The 17,262-nt window shown below is 43.5% G+C and overlaps 1 protein-coding gene across 1 annotated transcript in view; it reads left to right on the forward strand.

Moving 5' to 3' along the window:
* Nucleotides 1-17,262, forward strand: part of LOC125465066 (ephrin type-A receptor 7-like) — a 775,671-nt gene that overhangs the window by 490,724 nt on the left and 267,685 nt on the right. The gene's annotated exons all lie outside the window — the stretch shown is intronic.

Raw genomic sequence — 17,262 nt, forward strand, 5'->3', positions numbered from 1 at the left:
TTGGAGTATATCTGTTTAAGTGTCCACCCCATTGTACTCCCACTGCTATAAAGGTCATACCATGGTCCTTTTATGAATGATCAACAGCTGACATCACTCCAATCATCTGTTTCTTGTGAGACAAAACTTTAAAAAGGTTCTATTAAATTAGAATTTAAAGAATCAACCTATTCCTTTGCCTGTTTCAAGCAGACTTAGTAAATACATAATAGAATTCCAAAAAAAACTACTGTTTTGAGGAAGGGTCACCGGACCCGAAATGTTAACTCTGATTTTTTTCTTCACAGATGCTGCCAGACTGCCGACCTTTTCCAGCAATTTCTGTTTTTGTTCCTTCGTAAATACCTGTTCATTTAAAGCATATTTCTAATTTTATTTGCTTTTTGACCAATACCTGGTGTGACCCGGAAGTTGTAACAATGAACTCTCCTTGTTGTGTGCATTAAAATATCACGTGCATTTCATTTAGCTCCTGCAAGGTTGAACTGAAAAATGCTCTCATGAGATTGTTCTCAATGTTTTTAGAGCTTTTAAACTGTTTCTGTGCAGTTAAAACTGTTTTTATTGGGTTTAAGTGTCTATTCCAACAGGTGCCTAAACTGTTCTATCAGTCAACAGGTACATTACTTAAAAGTATTCCTTGGCAAAGGATTTACAATACAGTCCATCTGTTGCATTTAGCATTCATAGCAACATTGTGAGTAATTTCTGGTAGTCAACCCACAGAGGTTCGTAAGTCAAGCTCTAACAGCTGTGACTTGGTGCCTTTTTGGTTAGATTGCTGTTACCACAACTAATGTATTACATGTTCTAGCTTCAGATAAAACGTATTAACAGAACTCTGCTATATGGACCTTGTAGAGATTGTGCAGTCTGACACCTGAAAAGTTCATATTTCTGTGCGGTTGGTTAATGGAAATGGAAAGGTCATTGACACCACACTGTAATGCTTGGAAAATCTATGATGACTCTTCAGATAACAACTATATCTTTAAAAAACAACTGATGACAACATCGTGGAAAATATGCTGAAGCATTTGGCATTACAGGGGTCAGGTAATGCTTGCCACTACGTGACCTCCAATAATAGCCTGCTCTTGGCTGTTATATTGAGGGGGGTTTGGAATTCAACGCCAGAGTCTAACTTCAAAGCTCTCTAGTCAGTCAACAGCTTCAGTCTAAAGTAAATATTCTGTTTAAATTGTACTTTGTAACACAAAAATTCAATTCCCTGCACGAATCCCCCTCTACTTTCGTTTTGCTGAAAGCGTTTTTGTGCCAAGACAATTTCTTAAGCCCCGTCGTCTCTCAAATGGCAGTTGTATCCTCTGCACTTGTTAGAGGTGCAGCTTTGGTACAGTATCATCAGCTGCTGTATAATCCCCTGTGAGGTTAACAGGGGTCTCACAGGCTCCAGGCAAGCAGGGACGAGCAACTTTAGCTGTAATAACTAGCACAGCATAAAGGAGAAAGGGCAAAAGAAGAGAAAATGGAATGTGGCGTTTCATGTGTCATTTGTCTTTTAAGATCCTCCTGCTTTTCTCCACTGCTAGGGTATGAAATCCCTCATGTCACTTTTGAATCCTGATTGGATAGATATTTGTCCCTTTGAACTGATTTCAGAAGCTGCTTGTAAGGTGAGTTGATAAGATTAACTCTTCAATGATGAACTGTTTGAGGTACACTGTATCACCCTAAGCTTGTTTGACTGAAGTCAGTAACACACTGCAAGGCTTAGTCAGACTTATAACCCTCCATTGCACAATAGCTTAGCTAACAATTCACTGTTCTATTTGTTCATTTTCACAGAATCATAGGATGGTTACAGCACAAGAGGAGGCCATTTACCTTACTTATCTGTAATGACTCTCTGTAAGAGCAACCCTCTCGGCGTTGCTAATGTTGCAAATGCTGTGTCAATTCCACCTGTATAAAACAATAATACTTATTCAGACACGTCCCTGGGCAGCGTGAGACTTGAGCCTGGATTTGAATGTGTCTTTATGTGTGCTCATATTACAATTAAGAGCAGCCGAGAGGAATTCAGGAAAAATTGGGGCAATTTTATAAGAGTCAGTTTAATGGATGCTCTTTTGGTGGAGTGACAGTGTCGGGGATCAGTTAGCTTGAATGGCTGGTTTATAATGCAGAAATGCCAATAGTGTGGTTTGATTCCTGCATCAGCTCAGGTAACCGTGAAATTCCTGCCTTTTTAACTTTGCCCCCCGCCTAGAACATTGTAAACCTAGGGTTAAACTCCGCTGTGGCCTCTCTCCCCATGGTCTGCTAGAACCACAGTGACTTTACCTTCGCTTTAGTGGTGTCCCTACTTTTGGTCATAAATTCTGGTTCAGATCCAACCTGTGCCATAACAAATCTAAGACAGGTTGAATAATTTTTTGACCTCTATATAGCTTTCAAAGTAGTTGATCGCACCATCTTCTCCAAAGCCTTTGCTCTGTTGCTCTGGTTTGTTGCACTCTAACATGATTGAGTTGTCAAGAAATCTCACAGCACCAGGTTATAGTCCAACAGGTTTGTTTGAAAACGCAAGCTTTCAGAACCTCGCTCCTAAGAAGGGTCTATAAACTGGTGTTGTGAGAATTCTGACCACTCCAGCCCAACACTAGCACCTCCACATTGTGAGTGAGTTGTGGCCAAATATTTTCAAGAGGGGTGAGGCGATGGCCAAGTGGTATTATCGCTGGACTGTTAACCCAAGACCCAGATTACATTCTGGGGACCTAGGTTCAAATCCTGCCGCAGCAGATGGTGGAATTTGAGTTCAATAAATATCTACAATTAAGAATCTAATGATGACTGTGAATCCATTGTCGAATATTGAAAAATTCCACCTGGTTCACTAATGTCCTTTAGGGAAGGTAGCTGCCACCCTTACCTGGTCTGGCCTACATGTGACTCCAGACCCACAGCAATGTGGTTGACTCTTAACTGCCCTCTGGGTAATTAGGGGTGGGCAATAAATGCTGCCCAGCCCATGTTGCCCTCATGCCATGAATAAATAAAGGAAAAAATGTGGAGAATCTCTTTTCACACTCATTTAACTGCTTCTCTTTCCTTCTTTTAAAGCCTCCTTTCAAACACATGGTTAGGCTGAGCTAAACTCCTCCTTCGTCTTAGCATTCACTTTTCCCCAGTACCTGTTTTTTCTGTTTGTAAATGTGCCAAATAGATGAGGGCTGTTACTTTGCTTTTTCTAAATGTCAGTAGTTTGAGTGAAGATTATCCTTACCCTCAGAATTCACCAGCCTCTCTCATTCCTCCTTTTACCTCTGATTTCTCCTGTTTCTTCCTATCCTGACGATACTGGCTACAAACAGATCAAAGATAGTTTGTTCAACATGAAAGTGTTGCGATTGGTGGATTGAAGCGCAAGGAGCTTTGCTTGGATTGGCTGTATTCATTGCCAGTACTATATTTCTGAAATGGAAAAGACTTCATTTGACTGATTCACAAGCAATTTAACAAGAACTGGGACTGACTGTAATGTTTAACTGCTTAACTAGCTTCCTTTATTTTTCTGCTTTGCCCCAAGATTCTGTGCCTGGGTACATTTGTACGCAGGATGGCGCTGTAAGTAGCAGCTTGTAAACTTGTCACTACACTAATGTGACAATAAAAAAAGGAAAATAAAAAAAATCAACATTGATCTTACAGTGGCAGCTTTCACCACTGAGGCTGAACCTACCCTTAACATATCAACATAACCAGTTGCTCAGTCACAATACTAACAAGATGTAGAGCTGGATGAACACCGCAGGCCAAGCAGCGTCTACTGCTCCTCTGATGCTGCTTGGCCTGCTGTGTTCATCCAGCTCTACACCTTGTTATCTCTGATTCTCCAGCATCTGCAGTTCCTACTAGCTCAGTCACAGTAACAGGATTGCGAGAGGGAGCAGAAACCTGCTCTTGTTTTCCTTAGCTCAGCCTAACCCAGGGCACTGAGGCCAGTTGCATATTGGCTCCAGTCTCACCAGGGGATAAGCTGACCAGAAAATCTTTGTCTTCCTTGGCCAGCACCACACCATTTGCTTATCATTTCAGCTACTTGGACTATCGGTGGCAGCTACATGTAGGGCATTGAAAATACAAATAGGACTGACTTGCAGTACATGTGTTGGAATTTCTGCATTCCTAAAAGTAGAGTTGATTTGGTTTATTATTAGAAGGGGGGGAGCTGTAAAGAGTAGAAATTGTGATCCCAGGATTTTGCAGAATGCTTTGGAGTGCAGGCAATGCGGTAAATCTTCAAAGCAATGAAAGAAACAATCAGACTGTCCGTTTTCTCAGCAGATGATGGAATTCTAACTCAACAGAAATCTGGAATTAAGTGCTAGTCTAATGGTGATCATATATATGACATATCACATGTAACTGTCGTAAAGCCTATTTAGTTCATTTATACTCTTCTTTGATGGGGAATCAGAGAACGCAAGGCTGAGGCTTTGCCAAGCATTTGCACCAAGTAGTGATGAGTGGCTGCCCCATTGTAACCCCTTCACATGGACCTGAGTATCACAGATGCCAATGTTTGGCCAAATTAATTCTCGACACATGATATCAAGAAATGGCTGAAGGTAATTCAAAGGCTTTGGGCCATGTTCCCACCAACAGTACCAAAGACTTGTACTCCAAAACATGCCACACTCATAGCCAAGCTGTTCCAGAACAGCTACAACACTGCCATCTACTGGAAGTAATGTGGGAAATTGCCCAAGTATCCCTCCATCCAAAAATGTAGGACAAACCCAACCTGGACAATTTGATCATTAGTAATGTGATGGAGGGATCCATCAACAGTGTTATCAAATGGCTCTTGCAAAGGCATAATCTGCTGAGGTTATTGTGGCCTTGCTACAAACATGGACAAAAGAGCTGAGATGAGGTGAGAATGCCAGCCCTTGACACCATTTGACTAACTAACCGAGCAGGATTTTAAGAAACCCTTGTAGAACTGGCATTATCAGTTAGAATGGAAATATTCTTTTTCTGGAATTATACCAGACATGAAGGAAGATGGTTGTGATTGTTGGAGGTCTATCATCTTAGCCCCAAAGCATCGCTGCAGGAGTTCCTCAGGCCCAAACATCAATGACCTTCCCTTTGTTGTCATATCCAAAGTGGGAATGTTTGTCGATGAGTGCACATCGTTCAACACCATTTGCAGCTCCTAAGTACTGGAACAGCCCATGTCCCTATGCAGCAAAACCTGGCCAACATTCAGGTCTGGCGTGTTAAGTGATAAGTGACGTTCATGCCACACAAGTGACAAGCATGGCCAAATCCAGCAAGAGAAAATCTATTTATTGTCATTTGATGTTCAGTAGCATTAACATTGCTATATTTTCCATGATCAAAATGTTACCATTGATCAGAAACCGACCTGGACCAGCCATTTAAATACTGTGGCTTCAAGAGAAACTCAGAAATCAGTGGTAAATAACCCACCTCTTGCCTTCAAAATGCCTGCTCACCATCTACAAGACACAAGAATATACAGCTCTAACAACACTCAGGAAGGTAGATGCTGATTAGGACAAAGCAGCCGGCTTGATTGGCACCACATCAACAAATATTAACTCTTTCCACCATCTATGCTCAGTAGCAGCAATGTGTTCTTTCTACAAGGTGCACTGCAGAAATTCACCAAAACTCCTTAGACAACACTCTAACCCGTGACCGCTGCTATCTAGAAAGACAAGGTCAACTGATACTTGGGAACACCACCAACCTCAAGTTCCCCTCCAAGCCACTTACCATCTTGACTTGAAGGTAATTCTCCATTCCTTCAGTGTGGTTGGTCACATTCCTGTAATTCCCTCCCCAATGGCCCTGAGGGTGTACCTTCTCCAATGGACTGTAACAAGGCAGCACTGCCACCTTCTCAGGGACAACAAGGAATGGCCCAGCCAGTAATGCTATCACCCCATGAATGAATTAGAAAAGCATACAGACCAACATAGGCAGGTATGAAAAAGGGTGTTATGGGTGAAAGGAAATACTGGGAAGGCACTTCAGTAATCTGTGTTATAGGTTTTGCTGCCTTGATCATGTCAAATTGTTAGGATGTGCTGCTGGAGGAAGGGTCATCAGACCCAATATATTAAGTCTGCTTTTTTCTTTACAGATGCTGCCAGACCTGCTGAGCTTTTCCAGCAATTTTGTTTTTGTTCCTGATTTACAATATCTGTAGTTCTTTCGTTTTTTATTTAGGATATGCTGCTGCTTGATTCCCTTCTCTGGAAATTTTCACTTGCTTAGGGACAGGGTGGCTGGTTAACACATATAAAATCTCTGGTTTACTGGTTAAGAGTTACAGCCTATAGCTGAGAGGGAGAAGAATGCTGGCTATCTTCAGATGTCAGATCGTTTTTATTGCAGAACATAAACAGCTCCTCTTCCCAAGGTCTGATGTTGTCTGCATTCACACTGCATTCTGTTCTGCTGCCTGGGAGCCAATCACATTGTTGTTGGCAGGCAGAATATCTTTGTCATTGACTGGTCACTAGTCCATAAACCAAGCAGCAACTGTCAACCAAAACTCCACTTGGACACACACTCCCTGAAGTCCAGCTTTTTTTGAAAACTACACTTTCACTGCTTGAATAAGCAGCTGTGTAAACACATGCAATGAATATCAGGTTGCTTGCTTTTAAAAAAAAGTGCAACAAACCTCCAGCAATTCTTGGTTTAAAAGAAAAAGTCATTTTACTATTTTAGTTAGGAGTCAAAATTCAGAAGAATCAGAAAAAATTGTCTTTGCAATTTCAGTAAAACAGGAGTGGATGAATTTCCTCACCCAAGCACTATAACATAGGGACAGCATCTGGCATTTTAGCCCTTTAATTCTGCTTTACCATTCAGTTAAATAATATCTCCTCTGCAGCTCAACACTACCTTTCCTCCTTTAATCAACATGCCTTGAAATCTGTACCTTCATTGAACAAATCTGTCAATAACAGATTATGAAAGTTACATTTGATCTCAGCATTCACAGTTTCCAAGAGGAGAAAGATCGGGAATTTCTATAAATATTGTACAAACAGCGCTTCTCGACACCAATCAAATTTTAAGATTTGCCCCTTATTCTGGAATTCCTCAGCAGGTTGAAAATGCTTTGTGGATCTTTGTGCTATACTCAAGTGGTTTTTGACTGCATTTGGCAATATTCAATGTAAAAGAATGGTAAAGAAAAGCTGCGGGGAGCTCAATAGGAACAGTTGGCTGATGTGAGATCGATTTCAGGAAATAGAAATTTATAAGAGGGAGAAATGAGCAGAGCCAAAGGAGGAATGGGGATTGCAATATACAGAAACTGAAAGTGGAAAAACGAAACTGCAGGTACCAGTTTAATGAAATGCTGTTTTCTTGTTACAGCTTGCCTTGTGGATTGGCCAACACAATGGTTGTTAGGAAGGGATGCTGCAAACTCTTAGCACTATCTTTAAGTTCTCTGCAAGCTCCCTGAGATTAGACATTGATTGCAGTAGAAGACTTGTTGAGTGTGTCAATCAAATACTGAAAGTCTGGGTGCACTCGCTGAGAACTAAGACTCCTCATGCAATGAAATTGTCTGTTTGGTAGCAAACTATCTTTCAATAGAATGTCCAACAGAGTCACTTTTAAGACTGCACTCATCACCATCATATTTTAAGGAATATTTTTTACAAAGGTATTCTTCACACTAAGAAATTCTTGAAATCCCCTTTTCACAAATTGTTGAGGATGTCTGTTTGAACTATGTAAGATAATTGGACATACAATGATTTCTATCTCCCAGTGAATTTATTCCTCATTACATTTCATATAAAGGCAATTGTTTGTTTAATAATAGACAGTTCGGTCACTGTGTATTTAGGGAAGACATATTTCACTTCTTTATCAAACTTCAGAAACACAGGACATCTCAAAGTACTTAGGAATCGGTGTAGAAATAAAAAAAACAAGTTACCACTGTTATAATGTCGAAAACATAGTAACCAATTTTGCTGCTACCAACCACAATGTAGTAATGACTAGAGAGTTGCTCACTTGTACAATATTAAATATTACTGAGAAGAGAGACTCGTTAAAACATTAGAACACAAGAACTCAGAACAGAAGTAGGTTATTCTGTCCTATACCAGGGACCATTGAAGTGCCTTCCCAGTATTTCCTTTCGCCCATAAAGCCCAGGTTTTCATACCTGCCTGCGTCGGTCTATATGCTTTTTAATTCATTCATGAGGTGATAGCATTGCTGGCTGAGCCAGTATTTGCTGTCCATGCCTTGATGTTCTTAGAAAGTGGTGGTATGCTGCCTTCTTGAACTTGTGCAGTCCATTGGAGAAGATAGCCAGAGACTATTTCCCAGGGCAGAAATGGCTAGCATGAGGGGTCATAGTTTTAAGCTGGTTGGTGGAAAGTATCGAGGGGATGTCAGAGGCAGGTTCTTTACGCAGAGAGTTGTGAGAGCATGGAATGCGTTGCCAGCAGCAGTTGTGGAAGCAAGGTCATTGGGGTCATTTAAGAGACTGCTGGACATGTATATGGTCACAGAAATTTGAGGGTGCTTACATGAGGATCAATGGTCGGCACAACATTGTGGGCTGAAGGGCCTGTTCTGTGCTGTACTGTTCTACGTTCTATGTTCTATGTTCTATACACCCATAGGGCCATTAAGAAGGGAGTTCCAGGGTTTTGACCCAGCCACACTGAAGGAACAGAGCAATATACTTTTGAGTCAGGATGGCAACTTGGCGGGAGCTTACAGGTGGTGGTGAATGTCAGTGAACTAGGTCCAAAAGCATTTGCCACACCCAACAAGAAACCCACCAATAATATGGAAGAGGTTGGAACCACAATCTTGAAATGATAGAGTTATGATGCAATGAAGCATTGCTAGCAGTTGGATTGTGTGGCATGGAGTGTTCAAAGCCTTCAGTGGCAGTTTGGACCATTTCCAGCTGTTTCACAACATAAGATCATCTTTTAAAACTAAATCACACAGATCCCCCTCAGGACAAAGCAGATTAAAGCAAATTGAACAATTAAATGTGATGCTGAGCTTTTAACCAATTTGAGCAAATATTGATACAGCATCTTCATCCAACAATCAAAGTACAAGACAGTTAGAGACCTTTAATATTATAAGACAACAGATGTTTGTGATTTCAGAGTGTTTCAGAACACCATGTAGCTGTTGTTACGTAAGGAAGCTCACACACAAAAAGTATATATATAAGGATCAGAGAAATCAGAGAAAAGGATCAGAGAAAGGCTGAAGGATATATCTCAGCAAGGACATGGGGAAGAACACAAATGCTTTTGTTTTGGCATTGTAGCTGAAAGGGGAGGTGGTCCCGGATTCAACTTGTCAATGGAGAGAGGCACTTCTCACTCCTTACTGCACTGCACTGCACCTCATTCTTTTGTTTCACTGTCCAGGCCGAGGCTTGAATGTGGGGGCCCTCACCTGAAGGCAGGAAGAGCCCTCATCAATCTCACGACATATTCTTCAAAGATTGTATAGTGTGGCCTGCGGTCTGGATTCTTCAATTGCTGTTCCCAGGTTAAAGAACTTGACTTGAACTTGGCTCCAACCATGACAGGGAGGCCAAGTGGATATGCAAAACTGACCTGACGGCACTGCCTTTATATTTCTACAACCAACTGTCATGTTTACTTAGTTAACAGTAAGCATCTCCATGTGTGTCTGATCCCCAGCTTTAATGTCAAGCTACAGGCAGTCAGTTGATTCAGATCAATTAAAGCCGCAGAAATATTTGCCTTGGCTACAATATCGGATAGGAAAAAATGTCCTCTGTGCAATACTGAAAGGTGAATCAATTATCCATTGTATCCCTTTGGAAACAACTATTTGTCACTGACACATGAAAAAAATTCTTTAAACTTCACACCCTACTGCTCTTCAGAGTACTGTCTGAGATTCAAAGCACATCAATTAGATTTTCTATATCGTTTAATGTGTTTCTTTTCCATCGGTGTGCTCTTCCTGTGAAGCCTATTTCAGAGCTCAACAGTTCTGAACGTTATAAGATGCATCGAGTGGGAAATTGCTTGCCAGTGGGAAAGCTGATAAGAGAGATGTGCCCCATTTACCAGGGAGGGGCCTTTCGAATGACTCACAGGTCGGGCAATGGCGAGGGCAACCCTGGAATCAAGACCCCAGACATTGAATTGTCATTCAGTGGGAGATGTCAACCCATCGGAGGTCAGCAGCTTGTTGTATTAGTGTGTAGTGAAGAAGCATCCGTTACCACCTCCCCACCTCTGAGTCCTAGGGTGATCCCAGACAAAGATAAGGAATGGAGACTTTCTGACACTGACATGGAGAAAGGTGGGGGGTGGTGAGGGGAAATGAAAGCATGATCTAGCACGCAACTTCCAGCAGGATCTCCCTCTGCCCCATGCCCAGTCCCTCAATCAGGCACCCATTGTCAACCAGAGTCATTCATAAGAGTATGCCTGAACAGTGAGTCTTTTTTTCTATTCATTTATGGGATGTGGGTGTCGCTGGCTGGCCAGCATTCCTTGTCTGTCCCAAGTTGCTGAGTTGAGAAGGTGGTGGTGAGCTGCCACTGCATTCCTCCTGCTTATGGGTTGACCCACAATGCTCTTAGGGAGGGAATTCCAGGATTTTGACCAAGCAACAGTGAAAGAACGGCAATATATTTCCAAGTCAGGATGGTAAGTGACTTGGAGGGGAATTTGGAGGTGGTGGTGTTCCTATATAGCTGCTGCCCTTGTCCTTCCAGATGAAAGTGGTCGTGGGTGTGGAAGGTGCTGACTGAGATCTTTGGTGAGTTTCTGCATCTTGTAGATGGTACACACTGCTGCTACTGAGTGCTGGTGGCAGAGGGAGTGGATGCTTGTGGATGTAGTTCCAATCAAGTGGCTGCTTTGGCCTGGACGGTGTCAAGGTTCTTGAGTGTTGTTGGGGCTGCACCCGTCCAGGCAAGTAGGGAGTATTCCATAACACTGCTGACTTGTGCCTTGTAGATGGTGGACAGGCTTTGAGGAGTCAGAAGGTGAGTTACTTGCTGCAGTCTTCCTAGCTTCTGGCCTGCTCTTGTAGCCCTGTGTTCATGTGTTGAGTCCAGTTGAGTTTCTGATCAATGGTAACCCCGAGAATGTTGATGGTGGAGGATTCAGTGATGGTAACACCATTGAATATCATGGGGCGGTGGTTAGATTGTGTCTTATTGGAGATGGTCATAGCCTGGCATTTGTGTGGCATGAATGTCACTTGCCACTCGTCAGCCCAAGCCTGGATATTGTGTTGCATGTGAACATGGGCTGCTTCAGTATCAGAGAAGTCATGAATGGTGCTGAACATGGTGCAATCATCAGCGAACATCCCCATGTTTGACCTTATGATGGAGGGAAGGTCATTGATGAAGCAACTGAAGATGGCCAAGGACACTACCCTGAGGAACTCCTGCAGAAATGTCCTGGAACTGAGATGACTGACCTCCCACAATAATGACCATTGACACCCATTGCCTCCAGTTTTGCTGGGGCTCCTTGATGCCACACTCAGTTGAATGCACCCTTGATATCAAGGGCTATCACTCTCACCTCTCCTCTGGAATTCAGGTCTTTTGTCCATGTTTAAACCAAGGCTGAAATGAGATCAGGAGCTGAGTGGCCCTGGAAGAACCCAAACTGGGCGTCACTGAGCAGGTTATTGCTGATTAAGTGCTGCTTGACAGCGCTGTTGATGACGTCTTCCATCACTTTACTGATGAAAGAGAGGAGACTGATGGGGTGGTAATTGGCCGGGTTGGATTTGTTCTCCTTTTTGTGTACAGTGCAGAGTCGGACAATTTTCCACATTGCCAGGTAGATACCAGTGTTGTAACTGTACTGAACCAGCTTGGCTCGGGGGGTGGCAAGTACTATTGCTGGAATATTATCAGGGCCCATAGCCTTTTCAGTATCCAGTGCCTCCAACTGTTTCTTGATATCAAATGGAGTGAATTGAATTGGCTGAAGACCGGTATCTGTAATAGAGGGGACCTCTGGAGGAGGCCAATATGGATCATCAACTTGGCACTTGAATATTACTGCGAATGCTTCAGCCTTATCTTTTGCACTGATGTGCTGGGCTCTTCCATCATCGAGGATGAGGACATTTGTGGAGCTTCCTCCTCCAGTGAGTTGTTTAATTGCCCACCACCATTCATGACTGGATGTGGCAGGACTGCAGAGCTTAGATCTGATCCATTGTTGTGAGATTGCTTAGCTCTGTCTATCACTTGCTGCTTTCAGTGTCTGCCATGCAAGTAGCCCTGTTTGGTGGCTTCACCAGGTTAATACCTCATCTTCAGGTATGCCTGGTGTTTCTCCTGGCATGCCCTCCTGCACTCTCCATTGAACCAGGGTTGATCCCCTGGCTTGATGGTAATGGTTGATTGGGGGATATGCCGGATCGTGAGGTTACAGACTGTGCTGGATTACACTTCTGACGCTGTTGATGGCCCACAGCACTTCATGGATGCCCAGTCTTGACTTGCTAGATCTGTGCGAAGTCTGTCCCATTTAGTACGGTGATAGTCCACACAACACAATGGAGTTTGTTCTCAACATGAAAGTGGGACTTGTATCAACAAGTACAGTGCGATGGCTACTCTCACTGATACTGTCATGGACAGGTGCAGCTGCAGCTGGCAGATTGTTAAGGATGAGGTCAAGTATGTGTTTCCATCTTGTTAGTTCCTTCACCACCAGCTGCAGACCCTGACTAGCAGCTATATCCTTTAGGACCTGACCAGCTTGATCAGTAGTACTGCTGCTGAGCCACTCTTGGTGGGGTGGACATTGAAATCCCCCACCCAGAGCACATTTCGTGCCCTTGCCATCTTCAGTGCTTCCTCTAAGTGTTGTTCAACATTGAGGTGTACTGATTCATCAGCTGAGGGAGGATAGTATGTGGTAATCAGCAGGAGGTTTCCTTGTCCATGTTTAACTTGAAGCCATGAGACTTCATGGAGTCTGGAGTCAATGTTGAGGATCCCTAGAGCAACAGCCTCCCAACTGTATCCCAATGTGTCCGCCCCCTCTGTTGGGTCTGTCCTGCCGGTGGGACAGGACATATCCAGGGATAGTGATAGTGGTGTCTGGGACATTGTCTGTCAGGTATGATTCTGTGACTGTGTCAGGCTGTTGCTTGACTAGTGTATGAGACAGCTCTCCCAATTTTGGCACTAACCCTCAGATGTTAGTGAGTGGGACTTTGCACAGTTGACAGGGCTGTTTCTGCCGTTGTCTTTTCCGGTGCCTCGGCCAATGCCAGGTGATCCATCCTGTTCCATTTCTTTGAGTCTTTGTAGCTATTGGTTCAACTGAATGGTTTGCTAGGCCATTTCAGAGAGTCAATCACATTGCTGTGGGTCTGGAGTCACATGAAGGCCAGACCAGGTGAGATTTCCTCCCCTGAAGGGCATTAGTGAACCGGATGGGTTTTTCCAACAATCTGCAATGATTTCGTGGTGACCAGTAGATTCTAAATTCCAGACTTTTTTTAACTTCCAATTCCACCATCTGCCATGGTGGGATTTGAACCTGTGTCCCCAGAATATCAGCTGGGTTTCTGGGTTAATAGGCCAGCAATAATACCACTCGGCCATCGCCTGCCCAGAGGTTGTTGAGTCACTTCCAACGAAATCTAATTTCCACTGCATGCCTCCCCTGCTCCCAAGCCTGGACAAAGGGTTCCCATTGTGCTACAGGTGCACAGCAAAAGTGGACAGTCAGATCATCTCTATTTGCAGATGTAATTTAAGCAAGAAAGGTAGACCAGATCACTAGGAGACCATAGCTCCTGTTCTTGAACTTGTGTCACAGGATCATTCAACCAGTACCATCAAGCCAGGGGATCAACCTTGGTTCAATGGAGAGTGCAGGAGGACATGCCAGGAGAAATACCAGGCATACTTGAAGATGAGGTATTAACCTGGTGAAGCCACCAAACAGGGCTACTTGCATTGCAGACACTGAAAGCAGCAAGTAATAGACAGAGCTAAGCAATCTCACAACAATGGATCAGATCTAAGCTCTGCAGTCCTGCCACATCCAGTCATGATCAGTCGGTAACAATTGTGTGCACAGGTCACCAGAGCTGTTCCTGAACCCTTAACCTCGAGAGTGAGAAATAAGCATGCAAGGTGGAGCCATGGCTGACACAACACGATTCATCAAATGTCACGAGCTGTACATGTGCGGAAAACTGAACCAAGCCTGCGAGTCATGAGAAACATCAGTACAGGTGAGAGCTGAGGAACAGGAATCAATTCATCATTTCTAACTGGTTTATTGGATAGCCACAAACGAGCAATGTGGAAAACCAGACAGAAAAAATAATAGCAAAAAGAAACTGGTCAGTGATGAGTAAAAGGCAGCAGCTTATCAAATCTCATTTCCTGAATGGGACTTTAAGTTAGTCTAATTTTTCTCATTGCACAGTTAAAATGGCCCTAATGATGAGGCTTGATATGCCATTGCATTACATACACAGAGCTTTTTATTTACTTGTTCATGGGATGTGGGTATCACTGATCAGCTTGGATTTATTTTGCATTCCCATTTACCCTAAAGTGATACCCTCTCTTGTCTGGAATTGGAAAACTTCATCAATTTCGCCTCCAATTTCCACCCTGCCCTAACTGTCACCTGGTCTATCTCTGACTCCTCCTTTCCCTTCTTCGATATTTCCGTTTCCATTTCTGGGGATAGACTGGCCACTAATATTCACTATAAACCCACAAACTCGCCAGGCTATCTGAACTATATTTCCTCACACCCCACTTCCTGTAAAGACTCCATCCCATTTTCTCTGTTCCTACGTCTCTGTCGCATATGTACAGACGAGGCCAACTTTGAAAAGGGAGCCTCTGACATGTCCACCTTTTTCCTCAACCGAGGATTCCCCAGCTCCGTTGTCGACAGGGCCCTCAAGCAGGTCTGACCCATCTCCCGCACTTCCGCCCTCACCCCTTCTCTTCCCTCCCGCAACAGCGATAGTGTTCCCCTTATTCTTACCTACCATTCCACTAGCATCCACATCCAGAAGATCATCAGATGCCATTTCCACCACCTCCAGCAAGAAGCCACCACCACCTTCCCCTCCCTTGTCTGCCTTCCGCAGGGACTGTTCCCTCCGGGACACCCTGGTCCATATTTCCTTTACTCCCAACACACCCCGACAGCCCTACAGCACCTTCTCTTGTAACTGGCGAAGGTGCAACATCTGCCCATTTACCGCGTCTCTCCCCAGAGTTCAAGGGCCCAAACGTACCTTCCAGGTGAAGCAACACTTCACCTGTGCTTCCCAGAATCTGCGTTCGCTGCTCACAATGTGTTCTCCTCTACATTAGGGAAACAAAGTGTAGACTTGGTGACCACCTTACAGAACATTTCCATTCTGCTCGCAAAAAAGACCCTGAACTACCTGTTGCCTGCCACTTCAATGCATCACCCTGCTCCCTGGCCAACATCTCTGTTTCCAGCTTGCTGTGATGTTCCAGCAAAGCCCAATGCAATCAGGAAGAACAGCACCTCATTTTCCACTTGGGGACCCTACAACCTTCCAGACTCAATATTGAGTGCAATAATTTTAGGGCCTAAACTGTCTCATGTCCCAGCCCCCTACCCCATACACCTGGCCTTGTTACCACACAGCCTGCCACTACACGCCCCCTGTTGTTAGTCACTGACAGTCCTATCAACAGCTATTCACCCTCCCAGCCTGATCATTTTCAATTCCTTAGTCTGTCCCACTCTCTTTCTCTCTCTTTGGTCTCTATCCGAATGTTTACCCCCTACCCCACTCACCTCCCTATTTTCTGCAAATAAACTGACAATTTCCCAGCCACCATCAGTTCTGAGGAAGGGACACCGGACCTGGAATGTTATCTCTGTTTCTTCCCTTCACAGACGCTGCCAGACCTGCTAGGCTTTTCCAGAAACTTTGTTTTTGTACCCTAAAGTGGTGGTTGAAATAACTCCACAGAGGCCGGTATCCTGTCACCGAATTCACCCTTTATTTACATGTGGAGAGTTCTTGACACTGATCCAGCTCTCTCACAGCTCTCAGAGTGAGCAGAACCTCTGACACTCTTGCTTATATCAGTCAGCCAGGGCTCCCTGATTGCACCAGATTACCAGCCCCAATCAGGGAACTCTATTCTATGATGTCCACCTGGCTGCCTCATTTTAATCAGTACAATGGCGAACTGCCTTATTGAACCACTGTGGGTTACATCATATAAATATCTTACAGTGCTCTTTGGAAGGGGATTCTCAATATTCACCTGACAAGAGTGAAGAAACAATGATATAGTCTCAGATCATAATGGTGTGTGCCTTGGAGAATGTACATCTAATTTCAGTTCAAGTTCTCCCTTCAAACTGACTAAGAGATGAATGGAAGCAGTGCTTCCATTCAAACTGAATATTAAACTCTTCATGTTTTGTGGTGATTATTGGGATGTGCTTCTTATCTTCAGTTCTTGTGTTCAGTCAAAAGTATCAACAATTCTCTGTCTGGTGAGCCTCGTTAGTTACACATTAGTATAAAAACAACAGATGTAACTTGCATTCATACTTCGCCTTATATCCCAAGGCATAGTATATATAGAGTGCAACATTCCAAATGAACCTAAAGGGCAGATTGTAGAACAGATCAAAGCTAGAGATGAACAGATAAAACATGATCAAAGAGAGATTTTAAAGAGTCTCTTAAAGGATGAAGGTAGGTTGTAGAGCCTGGGGTATAAGCTGTACTTCCTTGTCTGATTTTATGCAGGCCTGATCAGTGCGCTGACATAAATCATGTTTATTTTATTGTATTTGGATGCTAGCATGTAATGTCAAATCATGCATAGCAACTGCCAATATTTTAATGCCAGAAGTCAGTAGTGTGGGACCTCTCAAACATGTCAGTTGTACAATTTAAATGAGAACTCTGGTTAGGATGAGTTCTGTTTGCAGTTTGCAGGCTGATTCACTGTCTTTTCTGTAAGAGCACTGCTTCCATTCATCTCTTAGTCTTTATGTTCAAGAATGAATGGCAGTGGAAAGAAGGCATTGGGAAAAAAAATGGATGTCTTTAAAACCTTCTCCAAAATCCATAAACACTTTCAGTTTGAAATCATCCTTCTATCTCTGGTGGATGCCAAGGTTGTGAACAGGTTTGGACAATCTTAAAGGAATATGAGTCATAGAATCAGACACCGCGGGA

This window comes from Stegostoma tigrinum, chromosome 24 (genome assembly GCF_030684315.1).
Source record: "Stegostoma tigrinum isolate sSteTig4 chromosome 24, sSteTig4.hap1, whole genome shotgun sequence".
Lineage (NCBI taxonomy): Eukaryota > Metazoa > Chordata > Chondrichthyes > Orectolobiformes > Stegostomatidae > Stegostoma > Stegostoma tigrinum.